Source organism: Adiantum capillus-veneris, chromosome 21 (assembly GCF_014529385.1).
Source record: "Adiantum capillus-veneris isolate H3 chromosome 21, ASM1452938v2, whole genome shotgun sequence".
In the NCBI taxonomy this organism is placed as follows: Eukaryota; Viridiplantae; Streptophyta; class Polypodiopsida; order Polypodiales; family Pteridaceae; genus Adiantum; species Adiantum capillus-veneris.
In genome coordinates, this window is record NC_140951.1 from 76069139 (window position 1) to 76080964 (window position 11826).

At 40.2% G+C, this 11826-nt stretch overlaps 1 pseudogene; it reads right to left on the bottom strand.

Moving 5' to 3' along the window:
- Window positions 1-370: 370 nt before the first annotated feature.
- LOC147431175 (uncharacterized) lies at window positions 371-3376 on the bottom strand (annotated as a pseudogene).
- Between the last annotated feature and the right edge of the window lie 8450 nt (window positions 3377-11826).

An 11826-nucleotide genomic window follows, 5' to 3' on the forward strand; every position in this document is an offset into this window, starting at 1 on the left:
TTCCTTTTAAACCATCAAGGTTTAGCGGTTCCTCATAGGTGGCACCTATCTTTCATGGAAAGAGGGGGAAAGGGGGGGGGGGGGGGGGGGGGGGGGGGGGGGGGGGGGGGGGGGGGGGCAAGAAAACCCTAAAAAATGCACCTGTACAGGAAATGGTGGTAGTTATTCATCAAGATGTCTTTTGGGTATCAGCTTTAAACACTTAGTACATAGTTGTATGGGTGCAAGTTAGAGGGTGAGCACTAATAAAGAACGAAAGAAACAAAGTAGAACCTTGAAGGTGATTACAACCAACCTCTTGCAATCATGCATCCATTGAGGTAACTCATCTAACTTAGCGGCACTTTACATTGGAATAGGGGCGGAAGCACTACTTTTGTCTTCTTGCCTCTTTCAAATCATCGTACCAAGTGAGACATATTGATCGGCTCATAGAAGCCACGTAGAAGATTTTCAATATCATTGTCAGTGTAACCTTTCTTTCGGACTAGGTCTCCGAGTGCATCAACATGAGAAGCACTGAAATCTTCCATGGAAGGACGTAGATCCTTTGTTGTCCCAAGCTAAACCTTAAGAAGGCGGCCATCATGGCAATATAGGATGGTCCTGTTTCTGTGGGATTTTCCCACTCATAACCTGCATCACCTACCTTTGTGGAGGCTTGTAGGGCAAGGCCATCTACAACATCATCACCACTCAACCCCCGGCAGCTACACCAGTCATCTAGCCCTCTCCACCTTTTGCCGCATAGTCTGGAACAAACACCTACATAATGGGTTGAGCTTTATCACATCCAATCTTACGCCTCATAGTCGTCCTCAAGGTATTCAAATCTTTGCTCCTGAGCGTAGGCCCATTGACATGATGTGTCTTCCTCTTGTTTATCCAAAGCATCTGCATCATGACTAGAAGCAAGTTCATGGAACATGCCACCTTCACCAGACACGTGAAATTATTCATGAGTGGACACCTCCTTCATCTTCTTTGCCATTGTGGCCAGTATAAAGGTTTTTTTTCAGCAAAAATTGCCAGGAATAGGGAATTTTGGGGCCAATGAGGAGCTCCCAAGAACTTCTTCAAAGTGTAGCTTCTACGTCCTTAGGAAACCTGGCAAAGCCAAGGGTACCATTGACAATACGGCACCCACACATGCTCGCATTCTCGTGGTCTATGAAATTTTGAGTAGCGAAGGTGAAAGAGGAGCTCACAAAATCTCTCTCTCTCTCTCTCTTTCTGGGTGGGGCAAAATCTACCTGCTCCATAGATTATCTCACTAAATGAGCCGAAGCTAAAGCTACACAAAAAGCTAATGCCAGGACTACTACACAATTTCTATATGAAAATGTCTTTGTTAGATATGATCTACCTATAGAAATTGTCAGTGATTGAGGCACACATTTCATAAAAGAGATGATCAAAAATATTCTTGAAGACTTCATGATAGTTCATAAGAAGTCAGCTACCTACCACCCAGAGGCTAATGGCCAGGCAAAAGATACAAATAAGACTCTATGTACAATCTTAACTAAGATAGCGTCAGATTCTAGAATGGACTGGGATCAGAAGTTACATTCAACATTATGTCCTTATAGAATTGCTTACAAAACCTCGATATAGGAACAACGCCGTACAACATGGTGTTTGGACTAATTGCTATACTGCCTATGGGATTCTTAATCCCAACACTAAGAGTAACAAAACATCTAGAGTTGACATGCCATGAAATGTCTTCATGAGTAGATGACCTTGAAAAGCTAGAGGAGCTTCACTTGAAAGCATTAGCTTTCATCTATGCACAAAAACAAAGGCAAAAAGAAATTTTTGATAAGCATGTACGATCCAAAAAATCCAAAACATGCAATTATGTCTTGATTTACACGTTAAAACAACATGCTAAGAAACTTAAAAAGTGAGGGACGGGACCCTTTGTGATCAAAGACTCATCACCAAGTGGGGCCGTAAAGCTTGCTACGTTGGATGGGGAAGAAACACCTAACTGGATTAGTGGATGTCGGCTATAAAACATTCTTCTACCACTAACCCCAAATATGCTTCAACAAATCCATCACACAAAGAAAAGGATGCAAGAGAAACAGGAGATTGTTGCAGAAGCTCAAGTAGAGGCCAATGATTGAACGAATAGCAAAAAGAAAGCTTCTTCGACAGCATCAACAACACAACATGGACCACCTCTGAATATTAATGCCATTCAAGTAACAAACTTTGACACAAAGAACATTCAGGAGCCAAAAATTGTTGTCAAACAAGGACACAAGAAAGTGAAGCCGAGGGCAATGCTTGATTCAAGGTGTCAAGGTAACTTGATATCCTACAACATTTACAAGCAAATTCAGCTTGACAATCAATTATAGGAGACAAAAAAAAAACTCCACAGTTATACAAAACACGCAATTAAGGTAATGGGATGGACGATGCTCATAGTACATGTCAACCAATATGTCTATTTGCATACATTTATCATAGCATGCCTTATTGCTAGGGCAACCTTGGCAGAGAAGGTATAATGTACAACTTGACTGCACACAAAATACCATGAGTATCCAATCTGATTCAAGGAAACAAAAAGTTCCTTTCACTGTCCAACAATGGATTCCAAAGAGAGATACAATGCAGGCAAAGAAAGTCAATAGGGCAAATACTCTTGTACACAATGGGAGTTTGATGAGTCATAAGAAAACAAACAGAATTCACAAAAGTAAACCTCAACAAACCCGACATACTCCGCAAAACAAATCTATCAAGCGTATTTGGATCAAGAAAGATCAAGTTACAAGAAATGAGCAAAGAGAATTTGCCGATACCTCTCCAATGACATCCACTGCAACAAAAAGATGAACCCAAACTCTTGCCACAAGAAAATATGGGTAAGCAGTTGCTTATCGATCAAATCAAGCATACAAAAATCTGTATTCAAATGCAACAACCTCAGGAACTGCCTCAAGTACACTTCTTTAACAAAAAACCAAAGGCATGTTTCAGTCCATTAATACCCACAATTCAAATTTGGATAACTAAACAATGAACATTCACGGATACAAAGACAATGAGCAGCCACATAGCTTCACAAACTCTATTGACTATCAAAGAAAGAGCAAGGATACTGGAGAGTTTATTTTTTCGCCTACTTCACCAGGATCATACTTCCATACGAAGCTTCAACATCAAATGCCAATAAGCGTCATGCTTATATCTTCCTCTTGCTCAACATTAATTTTTCCATGCATTGCTTGAGTATGCATATACGGCCGCATTACATGGCCAACATTAGCACCTTCTTGAGTCCCATACATAGCACATACCCTTGGGCGATACATCGTCGTACAGGAGGACTTCGACCAGGAAGGGGGGAAGGCATCTCAATGAGGAACCAACATGCTATAAGTGTAAAAAAGGACACAGGGTTTTATGGGTTTTTTTTTGTGTTTGATTGCAAGTATTTTGGTAAACCGGAGTAGATATGCCCTTAATAATTGTGTGATAATAGATGACAAAGGAAAAACACCAAGATGAGCCTCTAGGTGTGTGTATATATGTAAAAATCTCATTTTTCATGCTAAAAAAAGTAGAGAAAGGAGCAATCCAGCCAAAAATACTATGTATAAATGTATATAGTGGTTTATTATGCTATTATCTTATTACCTTGATTATTGGATAATTTTTGGGTCAAGCTAGATATCTTTCTTTATTTTGATTATTTTTCCAAAAAAAGAAAAATAGAAAAAACAGATGAAATAGCGACATGGTTACAAAAGAAAAATATGGGAGTGATCAGTAAGTGAACGACAACTTATGGTGAACACGGGGTGCAAGTATGAGAAAAGTTGCGGAAAGCCAATGTAGCCAGTTTTTGGACAAAATGACAAATTTTCCAAAAACAGAGCAATCGGAGTCCAAATGTAGAAATTTTTGAGCCTAAAGTACATTCAAATTAAGATAGCGGCACAAGTCAAATTTGGTAAAAAGTGGTCAAGGAAACCCCGATTTAAGGGCCCACTTACTAGCGCATTTTCACTATTCACAAGAGAGAGCTTGAGGGACCTAGAGCATGTGGACCTTCTACAACTTCGTACGATGCACACGACATATCGATCGGCGCCAAAAATGAGAGGTAGATTTGTTGCCATGAGCTTTTGTTGTTCTATACTCTCTTTGTCGCGGAAAACTTCAAAAAAGGGCAATGTGGCATTGCGGGGAAGAAACTGAAACGGGGCCATAACGCATCCACCACTTAACTGGTAGCTACAAGACTTGACAAGGGGTTAAACCTAACCTATGCAAACACCTCTATAACCTCCAATGCGGGTTAAGGTCAACGGGAAAAACCCTAACCTCTTTAGGCACGACAAAGACGGATCGGGAAGGAATCGCCGAAACGACACGAAACTTCATGAGATGTTATGTCTCAAGAAAGTCTATAAGCCAAGTTAGCCTCCTCCTAAATCTATCATCAAAAAGTGGACCAAAACATCGAGTAAGGCTTCAGAACCGCAAAGCATCATTTGGGCCTCACGACCAAGCTAGGTGTCCATTAGCCACCAAATTTCACAGGCTTCATTGACATATCATCAACAACCAACATGTAAGGTCAAACATCAACAAGAAAAATTGTCGCCGACCATCTCCTTAGAAAAAGATGCTATTTGAGCAACAAATTGCCAAAAAGGGTATCTGTGAGTTTAAATGATACATCAAAGCCATGGAAAGGTGCCTCACAGCATCCACAACATCCACATGCAGGGAATTAAAGCTCGAGAAGAATCTTTGCGAGAGCAAGTCCTCAAATAAAGAAATCTCTTTCAGAGATTGAAAGTCCAATCAAGGAGTTTCGAAGCTGAACAACTGACTTATAAAGTTAAAAACTAGCTATTAGGGCTTAGGGAACAATCATAAAACATCCCAAGGTATCAAAAATATCTTTTATCACTGAAGACATCATACACATATGATGTCTCACATTCAGATTTTACACAAAAAGCACTCACTTGACTTCACCAACCCATTTTGCATACCTTAAACATGGAGCACATAAGATTTCATCAGATTTCGAGCCAATTAGGCTACTCAAGACCCACAAAACACAAAGTCTCAACCTAATCCCATTTTTTGGATTTGGACTTATCAAAAGTTGTTCAAATCAAGTGAGATTTTATACACAATATGAACATAGCCTACACATCATATGCCTATGCTTAGAAATACATTTTGCAGAAGTAGACATTGTACACATATAAAGTCTACTCCTGTCGCATGTCACAAAGAAGTTTTTCCAACATTTTAAACATCCAAACTTATAAAGCACATCACATATAGCCTCTACACCAAGTTTGGACCACATTGAGCATGTTCTGATCACCACTTACATCAATTTACAAATCAAGGTGTCATAACGTGTTTCTATGACCTTGAGCTCAGGAACATCAGTCCAATTCCATATTTGTACCTAACTGAGCCATACACACATTATGGGCCACCTCCACCACAAGTTTAAGCTAAAATTTCCAAAATAGAATGTATTTGCGTATAATGTTTAAAAGCCTTGAATTGACAAGATGAAGTGGTTTTCGAAACTCTAACTCTTTGTACACATCAGCATGAGCTCCCCAACACACTTTAATCACAATTGGATGTGTTTTGACCTTCAACCACTCAAAAGAGCGGAATCTTGTGTGCAGAAAGATCTTGAAGCTCTTTGACTCCAATTCACAAGTTCAAATTTATATCAAAGAGCATGCCCTTGCACAAGCCATACACAACCTACCTATGGAATCTCAAGCTGTTTTGCATCATTAGACATTATACACGTATAATGTCTAGACTTTTATACAGAGGCCAACCCCCACATTTTTCAGCACAAGCTTGTTCATCATGTTGTATAAAAATCATGCCTTCAATTTGGACAACTTTGGGCTAGGTGATGACCACTTGGAGCACAAAATCAAAAAAATCTCGGCAAAGGAAGCATTCTAGGTCCCCAAACATATGACTCATCTCCAAATCAAAATCAGAGATGAACAATGGAATTCCAATCACCAAAGGAAGCTACAGATGAAGTCTAGGCCAAAAATCTCAATAGAGACATTGTACGCGTATAATGTCCCCTATGGCCAAATGATGATTCTGGGGAGAATTCTCACTTCCAATGTCTTTACCCCATTAATATTAGCCCAAAGCACAAGTCCCATCAAGTTTTATGGCTCCATACCCATCTTTATCCCAATATTGGAATCCAAGGTTCTATGATTAATTTTTGGCTCCAAGCATAGGAGGAGAAACCCAAATCAAATTCTAATGTCACAGGAGAGTATACCATAACAATACCCACTTACACTTCAGGTCTGAACCATTTTTGACAAAGTAGACATCATACGCGTATGACGTCTCACTAGCTTGAAAATGAACCTAGAGACTAACTTTAACCCCTCTGAGCCTTTACAACATGATTATGAGAGCATCTACCAAATCTCACCCCATTTGAGCCTCAAATACTCAAAACTAAGCCTGAATCTAGCTTCAAAGCCCGTAGGGATTTCTATTGGTCACAACTTGTCCAAAAAACATCCAAATTGAAATCCAAGCATATACTTATGAAGTATATGATAAGAGATATGCACATGTGAAATATCACTATGTTCTGAGCACTTAGACATTATATGCGTGTAATGTCTCACATCATGAATCTGCACTTAAAAGGAAATTATGACCATACGTATTGCACCCTTAGGCCCTAATTAGCCCGTGTTTCAATTTTTAACTCATTTGGATAGGTAGAAACGAATAAAATGCAAGATTAGATAGCTTTTGAACTTGAAGTGCCCACGGGATCAATAATGGCCAGTAAATCACCAGCAAAGAAGAAAAAAATGCACTACACACTGCCAGAAGAGACACTCAAGCTAGCTAAGGCTTGGGTAGATGAGGCCACACTAGAAAAAGAAGTATTGGGAGTATACCAAGGTACATTCAGAGACCCACAAGGAAACACGATGGATATCCCAATGAATCCACGGGAGATGTTAGAATATTTAAAGCAAGAAGAAACCCTCACCCAGATGGAAAGAGATGACCTATACAACTTCTTCACAGCACCTCAACGGGTGTGGATATGCTGAGAGTCTAGGAGATAGTCAGCTCAATTCAAAAAGACAGCAAGGTAGTGATTACCACCTTAGACGGACAGAAGACAAAGACTTTTATCACCCCTCAAACTATAGAACATGCATTGGGGCTCCACAATAAGGAAAACTCAGTTTCAGAAAGGAGAGATGAAGTAAAGGTCTACACCCAAAAGAAGCCTAATCAGGCATTTGAAGACCTGGTGGACCCGAGAGATGCAAAGATATGCAAGCTCTACAACCAATACTTCCATGTTTGCAGCAAGAGGCCCCAAAAATACACAACTCCTCCCCATGCGCAATGGAAACTTCCATAACCTAGGCTTTGAAAAGAATTATGCCGAAAGAAGTGAACTAGCCCAATACCTGCATGAGCAAGTGGTCGGCATGGGCATGGGAAAGACAAAGTACATTGGAGGGGGAGAAACACTGACAAAGATTGTATATGAAGCCATCGGTGCTAGAGGACAGTGGCCAGAGCCACTGACACAGAAGGAGTGGTTTAAGTTGAAGCCAGATATAAAAGATGAACCAGTAAGTGTAGTGGCTCCACCAATGACCACAAGACTACGAAGAAGGCTAGAAACAGTGCCAGAGGAAGAGCCTGTGGAACCACCAAAGAAGAAAGGAAAAATAGCAATGACCAAAGAAACAAGACCCAAGGAAACACACATCCAAAAAGCCACTTGGATAGAGAGGTTGATTGAGCAATTCAGGGCAGAAAGATCACTCAAGGGATACTTTGAGGAGTACTAGGTGCCAGACTCGGCAAAATTCGGAGGAAGCTCCTCTACACCTTTAGAGGACTAGTTTGATCAGTACATCATAGCATATGAGGAGACAAAAAGGGTGCTTGAATAGAAGAACTTAGAGCCCTTCACGATGGAGGAGGTTCAAGACATCAAGAAAAAGCTGAAAAAAATGATGGAACCTCTAGTTAAGTCAGGAAGGTGACTGGGCAAAAGTTGAAACCCCACCACCTTCACCACTAGGATCTTCCACCCCTCCTCCAAGTCCAAAACCCTCTACACCCAAACCACAATCCTCACCAGAAGGAACAGAAGAGACGTAACCTCCACCTAGGGACAAAGAGAAAGAAGAAAGGGACACCTATGAGGACCTCATTCAAGTGGGGTACACAATGGCAGAGGCTTCAACAGTAGTCTACGACACTCCAATTCCACCATGGACTGCAAAAGAGGAACAAGAGAGACAAGATATCCCTACTAACTATTGATAGCCGTTTTTCGGCTCTTTGTAATTGCCATAGTGAGTTACCTCACCCTACCAAAATCACCCAAACACTGTGGCTATCCCTACCATTTCACTGTACATAGGCGTGCGTGAGTCATGGGACTTTTCCCATATCTTCTTAAAAAACCCTCAATTAGCTAGTCATTGGGCTAGTTGAGCCAAAAAAAATAAAATAAAATAAAAAATATAAGTATATTATGGCCCATGAGTATGTAAATATTTCTTTGTATATAGGGCCTAAATAAAAGATTTTTTTCATAATTATTTTGGTATTTATTTAAATATTTCTACCTAGGTGTGTGTTATTTATGCTCTGTACATTGCCTCACCATTACCACAATTTTTCTGACCATTCTTCATACTCTTTATTCCATATAGAAATATTTTCATGTAAGCTTCTCTTATATTTGGTGTAACTCCACCCCAACAAAAATCCAAAAAAACTAGTTTTATTTATGTGTATATTTTTTCACTATTGTGATTTTTCCCTTCCTACATCTATTTTGTTTTTTTCTAAAAAATTAGAACAACAAAAATATTTATATTTTTATGGTAGCCTTATAAGAGAGAGATTTCTTTTGACCCCTTTATATTTTTTTCACTTATATTATTTATATTTGACATGTACATATTTTTTAGACCCCTCAATATTTGATTTTCTTAGTTGTACTATTCACTTATATCATAATCTCAACCATATCTTCAATTATAGACCTACCAAATAAGGTCAAGGGTAGGTGGCATGCATACATGCACTATGGAGGGCTCACTCTTGGAGGTATTCAAAAGAATCATCCAAAGAAGGACCCCACAAGGACCTTGTGCAGTGGAAAAAAACGGTCGGTTTTGCTGAATTTTTAAAGTTCACTTGATCTCCGAATTTGAAAAGGTGATACAAACAAAAGTTGTAGCTCATGGGCTGAAATTTTGCCTCAAATTTTTTCATATTTTTTTGAGCTACGAGCTGTGATCTATGATTTTATTAGTGGACCCCAGTTTTCCCATGCTATGCAGCCACACTCTCTCTTCCACTTTATCATTTTCCTCTTTCACACATACTTCTCTACTCATCATCCCCACCGCTCTCACCACTCCTCTCTGCACCCTACTCACCTTCTCCTCAACCTTGAAGAATAAGAGAAACCATGGTGAACTCATACCTCCCACACACAATTCCATTCCGAAATTGACCACCTAGTCTCATTTTTCCTCCTCCAAATTACCCATATCTATAAAAAAACCACAAAATTCAGCCTATTCTCTTAAAAGACAGCATCATGGTGGTTGATTACTCAGCTTCAATTACCTTGTCTCTCAAGGAAGGTCAAGAGTGGAGAAAAAATGTACCGTCAAAGCTAGTGGACCGTCAACAAGCGTCAAAATTGGCCCTACTCAAGACACTTGGAGCATCAACCTTGTAAGAAATCCACCTTTTCTTACCTCTTAAGAGTTTTTCTTCCTTATTTGTATCCTACATGGATACTCCCATTGTAAATATCCAATTCCATTTGTAAATTAATACTAACTCTACTAACACTAACCCACTATGAAAAGTCCTATCACCTCCATTTCTCTCCTCTCTCTTTCCCCACCAACTTCTTGATAATTCCAAGCAAAATAAATTAGATAAATTGCTGAAAATCTAACCCAACCATGGTTAGAGGAGTAACCCTAGCCTTCAAAATTGCTATAAAAGGAGGGTGTAGCTAGCACAAAAAAGGGAGACCCATAAGCAAGAGCACTATGCTATAGCTTGAGAAGCCAAGCTCAACCTCTCTAGAAGGAGCTCTTGAGTGGAAGCTCATTGTCTTATGCATGTGCATGTGTTGTAATAGGAGATTAGCAAGGGAACTCTATGCCATTGTAAGAGAGAGAGTGATCATTAAATTGAGAGTAGGAAATCTATCATTTCTCCTACTAGTGTAAGCCCAACATTTGCTGAATCAAGGAGGGTGGATTTGGACTAATCTTGGATACTTTGTCTCCCTTCCAACGTGAAGTAATAGACAACAATGATGCGTAGGTGTCTTGGTGTTTTTTGTTAAGTTCTTGATAGCTTGTCTCTGGTGTTGTCGTCAATCTAGCCATAAATCCCACATACTGTAAGAGGGCGACAGGGTGGAGAGGACTCCCCTGGCTTTAAGACAGTGATTGGGGTGGCTTTTCTTGTGATGTGTTGTGGTGAAATTTACGCAAGCTATGTTGAACAAATACTAATCTCACTTTGATTTGTCATGACAGATTTGTAAGAAGGTATTAATGCAACAAGCACCCCCTCCCCCCTTCTCTCTCTTTCTTACATATATAATTGTGTTTGCTTGATCATTACCGATACGTTTCAAAGCAGCCCGAGCACTATCTCTCTCTCTCTCTCTCTCTCTCTCTCTCTCTCTCTCTTTACGCGTCCTAGTTCGCATCCAAAACTAGGTGGTGCCCCAAATTTGTGTAGGGTTAGGTTGTGGGTTTGTGTGTGTGTTTGTTGTTTTTCCAACCCCAACCAAATTGAGCAGCACGGGAGCCTTGAAGGGTGTCTAGAGGTTGCTCTTCTTGTTGCCCGCCCCGGATGCCTCACTATAAAATAACTGATAGGTCTCAAGGACCCAAGCTAGATCAAGAATCACAGAAACAAGCTCAAGAAAGGTATTCCCCAGAACCTACAGTGTCAGGATTGGTTCACATCCCTCAAGCGCCACAATGGAGACCATTGGCCAACCCGTGGAGAGCACCACCAGGAGGAGTCATGATAAGTATGGGACATCAGGTTCCATTTGTTGGCCCTATCAATCGGCCATCAGCTAGAAACTTGGAAGCAGCAAATGAAGATGCCATAAGAGCCGCATATCAGATACTTGACAGAGTCAGAACACGGTCTCTAACCATTGCTGAAGAAAATAGTATGTTGCATACCAAGGAGGATAATATGCAAATGGAACATGATAACCTTTTGAGCATGGTACAAGTTACCCACTTGAAAGCTGAGGAAGCTGAAAAGGAGCTTGCGAATCTCACCACAAAACTAAAAGAGATTGAGAGCGAATGAGATACTCTAATACTAGAAATGGCAGAGGTCTCGAGAGAAGTCAAGACTCTCCAAGAAGAAAAAGAAAGGGTAGAATACAAGCTGGAGTCAGCCAAAGATGAAGTGCTAGAGCTGAAAGAAAATTTAGAGCTTCAAGACTTGAGAATAAAGAATTAAGAGCAAAACCAAGGGCTGTACGGGCAAGTGCAGGGGCAGATAGTCAGGTTATGCAAGCCTTGGAAGCTCAAATCACCACCCTCCAAAAGGAATTACGAATGAAGCAAAGACATCAAATGCATATGGAAGAAGGATCTCTAGCCGCGGAGGAAAGACTGAAAGCTGATCATAAAGAGCTTCAACAAGAACATGAAGAGCTCTAACAACAACTGGATACACTACAACAAATGTTGGTTGACCAAG